A 17,502-nucleotide genomic window follows, 5' to 3' on the forward strand; every position below is an offset into this window, starting at 1 on the left:
TAACTCTCCCAGGTCATTCTTCACCACAGTAACACCTGACTTTTTAGGAACAAACTGTGTAGAACTTATCCATTTACTATCAGCAATAGGATATATGATTCCTACATCTAATAGTTTCAATACTTTATTCTTCACCACTTCTTTCATAATGGGATTAAGCCTACGCTGGGGGTCTCTACGAGGGCTAGTTCCTTCCTCCAAATTAATTTTATGAGAACAGATTAGGGGACTAACAACTTTTATATCAACAATGCTCCAATGTAAGCTGACTTATGCTCACTTAGGGTCTGAATTAATTTCTCACCTTGAGACTCAGATAATTCAGATGAGATAATACCAGGAAAAGTATCACCTGGACCAAGGAAAACATGCTTTAAACCTTTAGGCAGTGGCTTCAATTCAACTTTGGGTGTTTCCACACTTGAAGGAATTTGTTTTTCACTTGTCTCAGGCAACTCCTCAAACTTCAGTTGCCATGCCCGAGTGCCATAATCCTGAGTTCTATAAAAAATAACACAAATATCATCTACATCAGATGGATCACTGATAGAATCAAATTCAAAATACACAAGGAGATCAAAATCATGAACTGTAGAAACTCCCCTATCCATGAGTGAGTCAATCATGTATGTCTGGTGGCTCTCGTCATCATCTTCTGGCTGTTTTGCAATATGAAATATATTTATCTCGAGAGTCATGTTTCCAAAAGATTCCTGCAATTAATAAAAGCATTTGCAGTGGTAAGGAAAGCCCTACCTAAATCAAAGAAATTTTAGAAGTAGTATCAGCTACAGAGCTAGTGTCAAGGATTAGGAAATCAACAAGATAATAAAATTTGTCAATCTGAATTAGAACATCCTCTACCACACCCCGAGGTACTTTGACTGAACGGTCAGCTAATTGCAATATCATAGTGGTTGGTTTGATTTCTCTCAACCACAATTGCAAATAAATAGAATATGGCATTAGATTCATGCTAGCTCCTAAATCTAGCAAATTTTGCCCAAACTCATGATTTCTAATGCTGCATGCAATGGTTGGACAACCAGGATCCTTGTACTTGGGAAGAATCCACTGCTCAATTAGAGCACTAACTTGCTCTATCAGGAACGTTGTCTTATTCATATGGTGCTTCCTATTAACTGTACACAAATCCTTGAGAACTTTGTATAAGTAGGAACTTGTTTAATCACATGCAAAAGAGGAAGATTGATTTTTACCTGCCTTAGATTCTCCAAGATTTTATTGTTAGGATCCAAAATTCGCTTGCTTGATTTTAAAGCTTGAGGGAATGGTACCTTGACAGGACTCTTTATCACCTCAGGTTCATTGGGCAGCTCGACATCACTACTATTTTGATCATTTTCCACATCCTCTGATTTATTCATTGTTGGGATGTGTACTGACTTACCACTTCATGTCACAATGGCATTCACATCCTTCAAATTCTCTCGCACTATGTGTTGACCATGGGGTGTAGACTGAGCTTAAGAGTGGAACTTACCTCGCTCATTCATACTCAAGGAGCTCATCAATTTGGACATTTGGCTCTTTATCTCCTTGTTTTCTTCAACAACCTGTATAATCAAAGATTCAAACTTTTGATTAGTTTTACCATGTGCCTCAATAAAAGCATGCAAAGTATCTTTTAAGGAGTTCTTAGAAGAGGAAGATGCATGATACGGTGAAGGATAAGATCTAATGGGTTGTACAGGCGGCTGGTTTTCAGACTTCCAGCTAAAATTGGGGTAATTGCGCCACCCCAGATTATAGGTATCAAAGAAAGGTGTAAAGGACATCTATCTTGTACATACCTAAGGCATTACATTGTTCCTCATACATCCCTCTCATCTAAGCAAATGTGGAACACTCTTGGATGAGGAGATCTACCCTGCCACACACAAAACATGATCCAAAAGACTCTGCATGATTAGCCACGTGTGTTGGCTTTAAGTCCTTAGCTTTTAACATCTCTAGCTCCCTAGTGAGCATCTCAACCATAGCCTTTAAGGTTATCATCTTCCTTGAGATGGTAAATTCCACTATCATTTGGATTTTCTGCAACTCGTGACCTATTTGTGCTCTCAGTAGCACTAGGTTCAGTCCAAGTGTGAGCTTTTTCAGGAAGCTCATTGAGGTATTCTATGGCCTCATCAGGATCTTTCTGTAAGAACTCACCATTACACATCATCTTCACAAATTGGCGTTCTCTAGGTGCAAGTCCCTTATAAAAATAGCTAACTAAGCTCCAATTTTCATACTTATGATGAGGACACATACTCAACAACTCCTTAAATCTCTCCTAAGACTGATACAAAGTCTCATTGTCTTTTTGTGTAAAAGTGGAGATTTACCTTTTTAAAGCGTTGGTCTTTTGTTGGAAAAAATATTTATTAAAGAAGACCTGAGTCATCTCATTCTATGACCCAATAGATCGTGTTCTCAGAGAGTATAGCCAACTCTTAGCTCTATCCTTCAAAGAGAAATGAAAGAACTTAAGTCTCACATCGTCATCAGTTGCATTTTGACTATGAAAAGTCGCAACTACTTCCTCAAACTCCCTAATATGCACATATGGATTTTCATTTTTTAATCCATGAAAAGTAGAGAGTAATTGTATTGTCCTTATTTTAAAATCCAGTTGGTGATTATTAGCTGGAAACATGATGCATGATGGTGTGGTTGTGTGTGTAGGGTGGAGGTAATCTTGAAGAGTTCTAGTGGTTGATCTTCGTGTTCACTCATTTCTTCTAGACTAGATTAATTGTCAAATAAAGGATTTAAAAAATTTGATTCTGACTCTAGCACAGGCCTACAAGCAAATCTACCCAAGATGTTAATATATTTGTGCATGCAAAGTAACAAAATACTAAAAACTAAAAATACTATGAAAAGAAAAAAAAAATATTGCATAAAGCTTAAAGATGGAACGAACTTACCACCTTTACAAACGGTTGTAATAAATTATGTCTTGTATTAATTCTTCCACCATCTTCCCAACAACGGTGCCAAAATTTGATTAAGCCCAAAAAATAATGTGGTAGTTGAGAATTTACTTACTCTTACATGTAATGGACAATAAAAATCTCAAGAGCCAAATAGAGCAAATGACGACCATCCAATTTAATTTCAGATCCCTGTGAGCGTCCCCCTCCCTCGTGTTGCCTTCAACTTCCCGTTCAAAACCTCTAGCTTGCGTCCAAAATAGATACTCCCAAAAGAAAGGCCCGTGTTCCATTCCACTCAAAACTCTCCCCGCCGCTGTTTGTCTCAAGTCCAAAATCCAAGCAAAAGACTTGCTTTTTGAATTGAAGTTGGGCTCGCATGTGTGCTGCGTGTCTCTCTTTGCGAAGCAAAAGACTTGCTTTTTGAATTGAAATTGGGTCCCATGTGTGTGTATTATTTTTTTCTCTTTTTTTGTTATGCTTTTCATTTCTTGATCCTAAAATCCAACAGAAATATTTGAGATCTAAAATGTTAAGTGTAAAGCCCAATTACAAATTATCTCTCATCAACCAATAATGCAATATTTGAGATCTAAAATATTATAAAATCATGCTCAAATATATCTCAGTGTGGATAGATGTTAAATTCAATAATATAAGTTATATTTCATTATTTATATTCACATTTTAGCATTTTAATCTAATAATAGGGTATTTAGAGTGCACTTTTATACACTCATCAGTTTCTTTCCTACCCTTTATATAAGCATATCATTAGTACGAAATTGGACAGTTTTTGAAGAGGAGGAGGCACAGTTCTAGAGAGGAGAAAAAATTCATTTTTATTATTTAGTTCTTCTATGGAAAACTAAATCTTAGATAAAGCTTATGGCAGACATTGATTGGTGAAAATACTTTGACTATATTTCAATTCATAGATTAAACTTTATTGTTTATAATTCTAGGATTTAATTCTCTATTTGTTTTGGATATTATAAGTTTGAGACAATTATATTAAAATCTTGCGATAATTTGATTTTGTTGAGCTATAGTTTGATTTTGTTGAGCCATAGGATTATGAATATATGATTGTGACTTAAACAGACTTTTCATGCCATTGATGTGATCTTTTGCTGCATTATTGTTTGAGAACATAGTGTCGTCTTTAGATCTGGTATTCATTTTTATATATGAAAACTGTGGTTTGCAAATAGAGAATAGATTCTAGAATTAAATTTGAATAAATAAATAAATATAATGTTATATCTTCCAATTAGGAATTTGGTACTATAACTCTTAATTGCATATATAGTTTGGATTGAAGAAGTCTGAGTATTGGATCCAGTTGATAGAAGTCCAAAGCTTTACTTGCCTTCTTATCATGCCCTAAACTCATTTTAATTACGTGCTTTAGGTAGAATTTTCAGATTCTTGTTATATTATAATTTGATCTTTTCTTTTAAACTTGCGTCTTGTTGTGTTTCTTCTAACTCCCTATAGATCGACACTGATGGACACCAAGGTGGACTAAGTCTTAAAGATCATTTGCAAGTTTCAGATGCGACAATCACAAGATCAAGAGCTAGGAAGTGCAAGAAAGCAATGCAAGAGCTGAATATTCAAGATGGGCTTGAGAGAAGGAGACCTAGTGATCATCCATGTGATACAAGCTATGAAAGAGTTCAACATAAATTAGGGCCTATTATTATGTTTATGTGATTGAAGACCTTGGATTTGTTTTTTTCATTTAAATGATTTATTTTATTAGTTATAGGAATTAGTCTAGAATAATCGGGCTAAGGATGCTTGGCCCACATATGTTTTATTTCTTATGAACTAGGGTTTTTGGAAAGGCCTTGTATTTTGGCCAAGAGCTTATTTGGAAAATTAATTTTTAGGAACTAGGGTTTAAAGAGGTACTGTAGCAAGTTACTTTAGCCGCGATACTATTCATCCAAGGGTATTTTTGGAAGAAAAAGCTTTATTTTTTGCTAGAGTTTTAATTATGTTTTGGTTTAAATACTCTTTGTAGCCTCATTTTATGAGTTTATGAAATTTGATGAATTTATTCATTGTGAGTTGAGTTTATCTCCTCTTGTTCTTGAATGAACTTTTGAGCCTATCAAAGGAAAATCACAACATTTGTGGCGTTCTTCCTTATAATTTAGGTTCTTGAGACAGGTTTTTTAACGGGTCTAGATTTTAATATAATCTAGATTTTTGAAACGAGTTCTCAATGGGTCTAGATTTTCTATCCATTGACTTGATTTTGACTTTCTTGAGCGAGTGTTCAAATTGATTGCGGGTTCAAGGATTCCATTTTCACAGGTTCTTCACGGGTCTAGATTTTAATATAACCTGACTCTGATACCAAATGATATGAACCCGTGTGAACGGAATCTCTTAAACTCACATTCAATTTGAAAACTCACCCAAGAAAGCCAAAATCAAGTTAATAGATAGAGAACCTAGACCCGTTGAGAACTCGTTTCAAGATCCTAGATTATATTAAAATCTAGATCTGTTGAAGAACTTGTCTCAAAAATCTAGATTACAAGGAGGAATGCCACAGAGGTTGTGATTTATCTTTGATAAGTTCAAAAGTTCAATCAAGAACAAGATGAGTAAACTCGACTCACAATGAATAAATTTATCAAATTTCATAAACTCTTAAAATGAGGCTACAAATAGTATTTAAACCAAAACCTAATTAAAACTCTAGCAAAAAATAAAGCTCTTTCTTCCAAAAATACCCCTCCCCCACCCTACACACACAGCCACACAATCATGCATCATGTTTCCATCCAACACTCGTCAACTTGATTTTAAAACAAGGATGATACAACTACTTTCCACCTTTTATGGTTTAGAGAATGAAAATTCTTATTTGCACATTAGGGAGTTTGACGAAGTAGTTGTGACTTTCCATAATCATAATGCTACAGATGATGTTGTGAGACTTAAGTTCTTTCATTTCTTTTTGAATGATAGAGTAAAGAGCTAGTTGTACTAACTAAAACCACGATCCATAGGATCATGGAATGAGATGACACATGTATTCTTTAACAAATATTTTTCCTAACATAAGACAAATGCTTTGAAGATGCAGATCTCCACATTTGCACAAAATGATAGTGAGACTTTGTATCAGGTTTGGGAGAGGTTTAAAGAGTTGTTGAGTATGTGTCCTCACCATGGGTATGAGAACTGGCGATTAGTTAGTTATTTCTATGAGGGTTTTACACCTAGAGCGTCAATTCATAGAGATGATGTGTAATTGTGAGTTTTTGCAGAAAAATCCAGATGAGGCCATAGAATATCTCAATGGGCTTGCTAAAGCTCACACTTGGACCGGACCTAGTGTTACTGAAGGTACAAATAGGTCATGGCCTACTGCAAATCCAAATGGTGGTAGAATTTACCATCTTAGGGAAGATGATAACCTAAAAACTAAGGTGGAGATGCTTTCTAGAGAGTTAGAGGTGTTAAGAACTAAAGATTTAAAGCCAACACACATGGCTACTCATGTTGAGTCCTTTAGACCATGTTTTGTGTGTGGTGGGGTAGATCACCTAACTCAAGAGTGCCCCACATTTCCTGAAATGAGAAGAATGTATGAGAAACAATGTAATGCCTTAGGTATGTACAAAAAGTCTTGTGCACCTTTCTCCGATACCGACAAACTTGGGTGGCGTAATCACACCAATTTTAGCTGAAAATCTGAATACCAATAGCTTACATAGCCACTTAGCAGTTATCCTACACCGTATCATGCATCTTCTTCTTCTTCTTGGAACCACTTAGAAGATACTGTACATGCTTTTTTTGAGGCACATAATAAAACTAATCAAAAGTTTGAATCTTTGATTATGCAGGTTGATGAAGAAAACAAGGAGATAAAGAGACATGTAGCCAAGTTGATGAGCTCTTTCAGTTGATGAGCTCTTTCAGTGTGAATGAGCGTGGCAAGTTCTCTTCCCAAGCTCAACATATGGCTCAAGGAAATTTGAAGGATGTCAATGCCATTGTGGCATGAAGTGGTAAGTTCTTACACATCCCAACAATTGATAAGCCAAAGGATGTTCAAAAGGAACAAAGCAATGATAGTGCTAAGTTGCCCAAGGAAGCCGAGGTAATCAAGAGCCCAGTTAAGATACCATTTCCTTAAACTTTAAAATCTGGTATGCGAACTTTGGATTCAAGCAATGAAATCTTGGGAAACCTCAGGTAGGTAAAGATGAATATTCCTCTTTTGCATGTTATTAAACATGTTCCTACTTATGCAAAAGTCCTCAAAGATTTTTCTACAGTTAAGAAGAAACATCGTGTTAAGAAGACATCATTTCTAATAGAGCCAGTTTGTAACACCCGGGCCCAGCCAAGCCCGCTTTACTCACTGTATGCATGCTACTCTCTCATCTCTAGGGTTTTCTTTTGATCATCCATTCATCTATATATTTGCATGTTCATCAACCTCAACCAAAAACTAGATTAGCTGCTTCAGTTTTTCTTCATTTTTTCTCGGTTTATCACTGCCACCTCACCACCTTCTAGCAGTCACAACCCAACCACTACAACTCCACACACGGAAACCAACAGGTCACTGTAACGCGAGAGGATGCTTGCAACCAGCCACTACCTCGTACGAGATCTCCTTTGCATGACAGAAGACACAAGCCGCCATCACACTCTGTTTTTGACCCCCAAAAATAGAGGAAGAAGATCTCCCCGTTCCCTCAAATTTTCAACCCCGTTACTCGATGGGAAACCACCTAGCCAACCACAAACTGCCGTCCGAACACTCTTCGTCAGCCCTGATTAGCCACACGTTCATCATTAGCACGGTAAGCCCATGCTGAATCTTCCCCCTCCCTCTCAAGTATTTTTTCCCTCACGTTTTGCTCCCTCTCACCGTGTTTCTCTATCTCTCATTAGTGGGTCTCTCTCTCATCACTCTATCTCTCTGTACTCAGCCGCCCAGCCGACAACGTAGCTACCGTCCACCTCCCTGCTCTACGCACAACTCCTTACCGCACATAGAGCATGCTTCTACTACGTGGTTTAATAAGGAAACTTATAATGTTTTAAGTTCAGTTGTGTCGTGCCCACTGCCTTCCCATGATAGCCCATGCAATTTAAGTCGATTTACAAAAACACCCTATCTTAGATGAGTGCTATATTAGGCTAGTTTTGTTGTACGTATGAGGACTTTAGTTTTTAGATTTATATTTATAAAATAAACAAAGATTTTGAAGTATACTATTAAAGTATGAATTTCGACTGGGAATAGTAAGTACAAAATTTTATTTTATTTTTTAAAACCCATTTAAACAGATACCAACTAAGCCTTTTTTTTTTAATTTATTTAAATGATATTTTTGCTTGATCCACTTTAATAGATTTTGATATAATTATGTTTTCCAATTTTATATTGTATAGTAAATAAGTTAGAATTTAATATTTTAGTCGGAGTTATTAAGTGGAAAATGATGAATTTAGAAAGTGATGGTATTTTAGAGTTAAGAGAAATTTTAGATTTTGAGATATTAAAATAGGTATTTCAGGTTTAGATATTTAAATACGTGAATTGGAAATTTATGGAAGTTACATAATTATCTTATAGGTGACGCTTAATTTTTCGTTCGACATTGTTGTGGAGAAATTCAGAAGTTAAGAAATCCAGGTAAGTAGGGTTCTTATGCTAGACTTTTCATAAAAATAAAATAGGCTGAAGTTGATTTTTGGAAAAGTATGCATGTTTGCTTTTAAAAAGAATTTTAAACTACCTCAGTTATTTATTCTGCATTACTCATGAAATTCTGTATAAGAATAAAGTATTTTTCTGGCATGACTGGTGTAGACATGAGGTATTTTGGCATTTTGTTTCTAAACTGTACAAAAAAGAACAGATATGAAACTTTGTGTATAAATTATATTTTTGTGATAAGATTCTATTCTATTCTGAAGATATTATATACTCTGATATGATATGATGTGATTTCTGAAAACCTCTGGCATAACATTCTGTTTCTATTCTGTTTTGACCTTACCACGGATGTAAAACTGTGGCCTCTGTTCGGGTTGGTACCAACTTTTCTGTTTCTGGTGCACCCACTTTGGAAACAAAGTGGTTTTCTGCGTGACATTTCCTATGTGCACACTCGGGGCTCTGAGAATGAATAAGGGGAAGATTCACATTCTGTTTCTACTCGGTTAGCTACCAAGGTTTGCACAACCCTACCATGGGGGTTAAACATGGTCTCTGTTCTGATATGATAAAATAAGATGAATATGTTCAATTATGTTATGCCAAAAGAAATTTTGCATAAGAATGTTTTATAGAAGTTTCGCTTTTATATTTTTGGTAATATGTTATGATTTTGCATTCTGAAAACAACTATTCTAATTCTACATTCTGAAAGAAAATATTTTGTTCAACATTCTGAATTCTGATAAATGTTCATATTTACACACTAGTATATGTTCTCTGTTTACTAAGTTGTTGATAACTCACCCCTTATCTCCAAATATTTTTCAGATTTATGGTTCAGCTAGAAAACAAAAGTAGGAAGTTTTAGTAAGGTATGATGATCGTAGTGGAATAAGTGTCTTAGGGTACAAGTGCTTATTTGAGAGTCTTAGTTAGCAAATTGATTTATTTTGGTTATTTTGATTTGATGAGTTAATGATATTTTCGAGTCTTTGGAAAGTTTTTAATTTATGTTATTGAGAACTTCTTTGTTATCCCTATGAAGGAAGATAGATAGGTTGGGTAAATGAATTAATATTTTATTGAGTTTTTTAGATTTTATAGTTGTGTTATTGAAATTGATATTAAGTATTAAGAGCTAACTCTCTGGATCTTCGGGATTGGGGCGTTACAGTTGATATCAAAGCCAGGTTGGAGATTCTGCATACTACAATGAGGTGATTGATGAAAGTTAAGGTTTTAGAATTTTGTAGGTACGAGATCATGGCTTTGAGGAAATAATTTTCAGAACTAAGGTGTAGACATTTGTGGACTGTAAGAGGTGATTTATCGATACTTAAGGTTTTAGAATCTTCAGGGGTTAGGCAAGATGTCTTATGGAGTTTGAGGGGTAGGATTTTTTATATCTTCTGAGATGTTCAAGTTGATTGAGGTTCGTTTCGATTTTGTAGACTGCATATAAGGCTTTTGACAGGATTGAAGGTTTAGAGTCTGGAGTTATATTTTTACTACTGTTGCGTGTACACTTCTTTTATGTATTTATGTTTGTTTTACTATTACCACCATTTGTTTATTTTTGTACAAACTCTTTATTCTTGTAATGATTTTTAATAATCCAAGTTGTCAAGATGCCACCTCGTCATTGGGAAAGAAGTGTATCGGGTATGAATGCGATAAATGATGAATGGGGATGCACCATAGATCAATTTAATCGAATGCATCCTCCCACCTTCGATGGTCGGGGTGATGCGACCTTAGTAGAAGACTAGATCCAAAACATTGAGGAGATACTCCATGTTATAAACTGCACAGACGAATAGAAGGTTTTATACTCCGTTTTCAAACTAACGGGAGAAGCAAAAAGATGGTGGATTTCTGAAAGAACTATTAGAGAAGCTGAAGGGACGGAAATAGTTCGTTGGCTGCACTTCAAGCAAATTTTTCTGGAACGCTTTTTCTCAACCTCAGTTGGAGACGATAAGGCTATGGAGTTTGCTAATTTGGTGCAGGGAGCTATGACAGTACACCAGTACGCAGCTAGATTTATCGAGTTATCACGTTTTGCTGCATATCTGATCCCTGATGAGAAGAAGAGGGCTTGTAAGTTTGAATAGGGGCTGAACGAAAAGATTTACAAACGAATTGTGGGCTTTCAAATCTGAAATTTTCTAAAGTTGGTGAATAAGGCCATAGTATTTGAACGGAGCCTTCAAAGAAGTGCTGCACTATTGGAACAGAGGAAGAGGACTATGCCACACAGGTCTCAATCTGCAATGGATCAAGGGTCGTGAAAAAAGAGAAATGATGGGAGCAGCTCGGGGTAAAAGCAAATGTAGGGAAATCAATCAAATAGCCTCTGTAAGTTTTGTAATCGTGCACATACTAGAGAGTGCAGAAGGGAAGTGGGGGCGTATTTTCGATGCAATAAGACTGGACATCTTATCTGGGAATGCCCTTTGCTGCTGATGGACAACAAGAAGCCTAACCCACATCCAAGTTCCCAACAAACGAATCAGGGAAATAATCAACGAAGAATGGGACTGGCCCGAGTGTTTGCACTGACATCTAAAGATGCTGAGGACGACAACGATGAGATCACAGGTTCCCCACACTTTTTCTCCTTGAAAGCTTTCTATTTTTAGTTGAGTTGAGATTAATTATGCTTGCATGGAACTTTTCTAATGGTATAGCTTAGAATATTGAAGTTTGGCTAAAAGTAGATTTTCTGAAGATTCGAAATTTGTGAATTAAGGTTATTCAGGACTTAAGTTTGGAACCTTTGATTATACTATTATTTGGAGTTTTTAGTTATTATTTTGGGAGTTCTTTGTTAGTTCTTTGTGTTGTTTTGCTAAAAAAGAAAACAAAAAACAAAAATGTATGGACTGGTTAAATGTGGAGGTTAGTTCTTTTCCGATGTATGTGATTGAGATTCAATGTTCTTAGGACTATAAGTTGTTAGAGTGAGCAGTGGAACCGTGGCTTGGGTGAGTGATAATTTGAGAGTTTACTCCGCTATTTGTATAAGGTTCAAGGATTATGTGGAGAGTTTGGAATTGTTTTATGTTTTTAACTATATTGTTGAGATTTATAGTTTAGATATGATCTTTCGAAGTGAATTACAATGTGCGCAAATAAGTGTGAAGGATTAAAATATTTGGACTTTGCTTTAGGTGTAGCAAATTTTGAGGCGAAATTTTTTTAAGAGGGGAAGGATGTAACACCCGGGACTAGCCAAGTCCGCTTTACAAAATTTTTGGGTTTATAGGTATTAAAAGCCCCATTCGGAATTTTGAGTAAAATTTTTTGGAAGAGAGTATGGGCCTAAAATATTTTTAGCGGATTATAATTTTTGGATAGGTTTAAAATTATTTTATGGACCAAATGGATCTTGACTCGAAAAATTTATGGGACAAGAGTAATTTTTTTCTAGGTTGAGTTGAGGCCAAAAAACTTAGACAAAAGGCCCATGCTTTAACCCCATACTAGATCAACGCGTGGGCCAAATATTTTTCATGTTAAATAGCCTAGCCCATGAAAATAATTTCAGTCTCCACGTTCTACATGTTCACTTCTGTTTAGTCACTACATGCATGCTACTCTCTCATCTCTAGGGTTTTCTTCTGGTCATCCATTCATCTATATATTTGCAAGTTCATTAGCCTCAACCAAAAACTAAATTAGCCGCTTTAGTTTTTCTCCCTTTTCTCTCGGTTTATCAATGACGCCTCACCACCTTCTAGTAGCTGCAACCCAGCCAGTACAACTCCATGCACAGAAACCAACACGTCACTATAACGTGAGAGGATCCTTGCTGCCAGCCACTGCCTCATACGAGATCTCCTCTGCACGATGGAAGACACAAGCCACCATCACATTCTGTTTTTGACCCCCCAAAACATAGTAAGAATATCTCCCCGTTCCTTCAGTTTTTCAGCCCCGTTACACGACGGGAAACCACCTAGCCAACCACAAACCGCCATCCGAACACTATTCGTTAGCCTTGATCAGCCGCACATTCATCATCAGCACGGTAAGCCCATGCCAAATCTACCCCTTGCCTCTCACGTATTTTTTCCCTCACGTTTTGCTCCCTCTCACTGTGTTTCTCTATCTCTCATCAGTGGGTCTCTCTCTCATCACTCTATCTCTCTGTACTCAGCCGCCCAGCCGTCGACGTAGCCGTCGTCCACCTCCATGCTCTTCGCACAACTCCTTACCGCATGATGAGCATGCTTTTATTGTGTGGTTCAATAAGGAAACTTATAATGTTTTAAGTTCAGTTGTGTCGTGCCCACTGCCTTCCCATGATAGCCCATGCAATTTAAGTTGATTTACTAAAACACCCTATCTTAGATGAGTGCTATATTAGGCTAGTTTTGTTGTATGTACGAGGACTTTAGTTTTTAGATTTATATTTATAAAATAAACAAAGATTTTGAAGTATATTATTATAGTATGAATTTCATATGGGAATAGTAAGTACAATTTTTTTTTTTTAAAACCCCTTTAAACAGATACGAATTAAGGCTTTTATTTAATTATTTAAATGATATTTCTGCTTGATCCACTTTAATAGATTTTGATATAATTATGTTATCCAATTTTATATTGTATAGTAAATAAGTTAGAATTTAATGTTTTAATCGAAGTTATTAAGTGAAAAATGATGAATTTAGAAAGTGATTTTAGAGTTAAGACAAATTTTAAGTTTTGAGGTATTAAAATAGGTATTTCAAATTTAGATATTGAAATACGTGGATTGGAAATTTATGGAAGTTACGTAATTATCTTATAGGTAACGCTTGATTTTTCGTTCGACACTATTGTGGAGAAATTCAGAAGTGAAGAAGTCTAGGTAAACAGATTTCCTATGTTAGACTTTGCATAAAAATAAAATGGGTTGGGGTTGATTTTTGGAAAAGTATGCATGTTTGCTTTTAAAAAGAATTTTGAACTTCCTCAGTTATTTGTTCTGCATTACTAATGAAATTCTGTATAAGAATAAAGTATTTTCTGGCATGACTGGTGTAAACATGAGCTATTTTGACATTTTGTTTTTGAACTGTACAAAAAAGGGCGGATATGAAATTTTGTGCATAAATTATATTTTTGTGATAAGATTCTATTCTGTTCTGAAGATGTTCTGTACTCTGATATGATATGATGTGATTTCTGGCATAACATTCTGTTTCTGTTCTGTTCTGACCTTACCGCGGGTGTAAAACTATGGCCTCTATTCGGGTTGGTACAAACTTTTTTGTTTCTAGTGCACCCACTTTGAAAACAAAGTGTTTTTCTTCGTGGTATTTCTTATGTGCGCACTCAGGGATCCGAGAATGAATAAGAGGAAGATTCGCATTCTGTTTCTGCTCGATTAGCTACTGGGATTTGTACAACCCTACCACGGGAGTTAAACATGGTCTCTGTTATGATATGATAAGATAAGATATATATGTTCAGTTATGCTCTACCAAAGGAAATCTTGCATAAGAATGTTTCCTAGAAGTTTCGCTCTTATATTTTTGGTAATATGTTATGATTTTGCATTCTGAGAACAAGTATTCTGATTCTACATTCTGAAAGAAAATATTTTGTTCAACATTTTGAATTCTGAAAAATGTTCATATTTACACACTAGTATATGTTCTCTACTTACTGAGTTGTTAATAACTTACCTCTTATTTCTAAATATTTTTCAGATATTTTTTATGATTCAGCTGGAGAACAAGAGTGGGACGTTTTAGCAAGGTGTGATGATCGTAGTGGAATAAGTGTCTGATGGTACAAGTGCTTATTTGAGAGTCGTAGTTAGCAAATTGATTTATTTTCGGTTATTTTGATTTGATGAGTTAATGATATTTTCGAGTCTTTGGAAAGTTTTTAATTTATGTTATTAAGAACTTCTTTGTTATCCCTATGAAGGAAGATAGATAGGTTGGGTAAATGAATTAATATTTTATAGAGTTTTTTGGATTTTATAGTTGTGCTATTGAAGTTTATATTAAGTATTAAGAGCTAACTCTCCGGACCTTCGGGATCAGGGTGTTACACAGTTAGTGCTCTAATTGAGCATTGAATTCCTCCTAAGTACAAGGATCCTGGTTGTCCAACCATTGCATATAATATTGAGAATCATGAGTTTGGGCAAGTATTGCTAGATTTAGGAGCTCGTGTAAATTTGATGCCTTATTCCATTTATTTGTAGCATAGTTTGGGTGAAATTAAGGCCTCGTTTGTTTTCAGAGATGAGATGAGATGAGATGATATTAAAGTTAAAAAGTTGAATAAAATATTGTTAGAATATATTTTTTAATATTAATTTTTTTTTGGGATTTGAAAAAGTTGGATTGTTTATTTTATTTTGTGTGGGGATTTGAGAAAGTTGTAATGATGAAGTGAGATGAGATGAGATGAGATGAGATGTTTCCTGAAAACAAACGAAGCAGTCCACTTCTATTGTACTTCAATTGGCTGACCGTTCTACTAAGAAATTGAGAAGGATAGTTGAGGATGTTTTGATCCAAATTGATAAGTTTTACTATCCTATATTTTTAATTTTGGACACTCAGTCGGTTGTTGAGTTTGACTCTAAAATTCCTCTCATATTAGGTAGATTTTTCCTTGCTACGGTTAATGCACTTATAAACTGCAGGAATTGGCTCACGAAACTATCTTTTGGAAAGATGACCATGGAGGTCAACAAATTTCACATCAGTAGGTAGCATACGAAGGATGATGAGTGCCAACAAACATACATGATTGACACACTCATAGACAAGGGAGTTCACACAACTCATGATTCAAATCCTATTGTATATTTCATTGCTAATTATGAATTTGATACTATTAATAATTCATCTGAGGTTGTTGATATTGTGCTATTTTTTATTAAACTCAAGATTAAGGAACACAGGCTTGGCAACCGAAATTTGCAAAGTTGCCTAAGAAAGGTGAAAAACAAATTCTTTCAAGCATGGAGAGTCACAAATTTGAATTGAAACAGCCACACTCAGGTTTAAAGCATGCATTTCTCGGCCTATATGACACTTCTCTTGTTAGTATTTCTTCAAAATTGCATACGGGTAAACTTAGGAAATTTCAGTTGATCGAGTCAGAGGAGTTGAGAAATGATGTTTATGAGAACTCTAAAATCTATAAGGCGAAAATGAAAGCGTTCCATGATAAAAATATTGTTAGGAAGACGTTTAAACCTAATGACCGAGTATACTTATATAATTCCAGACTTCACAAGCACTCAAGAAAACTTTGGTCTAGGTAGACTGACCCCTTTGTAATGAAACATGTTTTTGAAAACGGGGGAGGTAGAAATAGAGGACCCTAGAGATGAACAGGTCTTTAAAGTAAATGGTCAACACTATAAAATCCTTATTGGTACACAAGTGCCTGATGTGGAAAATATTCCACTTGCAGACCCGGTCTATCAACCTTGACCACACCATGCATGTTTTTTTTTTAATTTAATTTAATTTCTTTTCTTTTCTTTGTTTTTGTTTGTTGTTGTTTTCTTTATTTTTTGATTTTAGGTTAGTGTCATTTCGCCATTTCATTTTGCCATCTCTTATGCTTACCTGGCTGCCCACATCACAAATCAGGTGTACTCTACCATTTTCAGTTACTCTCCATTCAGTTTTGATTCTTAAACATGTAAGACAATATTTAGTTTAAGTTGGAGGGGTTGCGAATTATGCATTCATAAATGCTTATTGGAACTCTGTTGCACATTTACACAAGTCGGAATTATTTTTTAGTATCACACGTACATCCCTTCACATGTGTACTTATTCTCATGCATCGCCATATTAGTGAATTCAACAAACCCATCTTGATCATTATGCTAAGGTATTCACAAGATTTCTAATGCATTCATCCAATTTTAGTGGTGTAAGATGATGGTTTGGCATGTGTATCTAGAGAACTCTTTTACTTAAGTCTTTATTTGTGAATTTTGGAGAGGATTGAGAGCCAACAAATGCTGAAAATTGTGATCAGTGTTCATTGATTTTTTGAATTGGGAACTTCTTTTGAGAATATCATTGTATGGTTTGCGGTATGATGGCGGATATACTTGGAATATGATGAATGTCAATTTAGGATTAACGTTTGAGTTTTTCAAGCCAACCATTTGAATTATAAATCCCCTAGTAGCCAACTTCGAGCCTAGAAACACATAATTTTTTTTTTCCTATACCTATATTATACATACCTCTCCACATTAGAGTATAATCTATACACTGATTTTTTCCACCCTTGTTACTTCCAAGTTTGTACTAGATGTGGAATTTTTTTTTTTTTTTTGCAAGGAATAGAAAATAAAAAAGAGAAAAAAATGAAAGAACATGAGTTACAAGGTGTTCAAGTGAGTGAGCTTCAAAGACAAAAATACTAAGGCTGAGTAGAAATAGCAGAATATTATGGTGACAAATACTTATTCACCAAATTTTTGAACTCAAAATAAAAAAGTAACAATTGAAAAAAAAAATATTTTTCGATAATTTGAAAGGTTGAAGAGTACATCAAGTGAGAAATGTGATTTATTGAGATGTTTAATAAGATTCCTTAGGTATGTACTTGGAAGTTTTTGAATCTTTTTTTTTTTCTTATCATATAGCCTAACCTAAGCCACGTTACAACCTTTTGTTTTGACCGTTCTGATCTCAAGTAAGTATGTGGAAAGAATGGTTGAATTCTCATTTGTTAGTGTTTCTATCATAAGATCAATGCTTAATTGTTGCTAGTTCATAATTACCTAAATCTCTACGTGATTGTGTGTACACCACTTCTCAACTCTATAAAGAGAGCCTTTACACAAAACACTATTATACC

General features: G+C 35.2%; 2 non-coding genes across 2 annotated transcripts; one reads left to right on the plus strand and one right to left on the minus strand.

Annotated features, from left to right (window-relative positions):
• The first annotated feature begins 2,258 nt into the window (after positions 1-2,258).
• Positions 2,259-2,366, plus strand: LOC121243767. The gene has a single exon (XR_005936261.1). It is a non-coding gene; the product is annotated as a small nucleolar RNA R71 (small nucleolar RNA).
• Positions 2,367-6,038: 3,672 nt separating this feature from the next.
• On the minus strand, positions 6,039-6,146 carry LOC121243357. The gene has a single exon (XR_005936116.1). It is a non-coding gene; the product is annotated as a small nucleolar RNA R71 (small nucleolar RNA).
• Positions 6,147-17,502: the final 11,356 nt, after the last annotated feature.

The sequence above is a fragment of the Juglans microcarpa x Juglans regia genome, chromosome 1D, assembly GCF_004785595.1.
Source record: "Juglans microcarpa x Juglans regia isolate MS1-56 chromosome 1D, Jm3101_v1.0, whole genome shotgun sequence".
In the NCBI taxonomy this organism is placed as follows: Eukaryota; Viridiplantae; Streptophyta; class Magnoliopsida; order Fagales; family Juglandaceae; genus Juglans; species Juglans microcarpa x Juglans regia.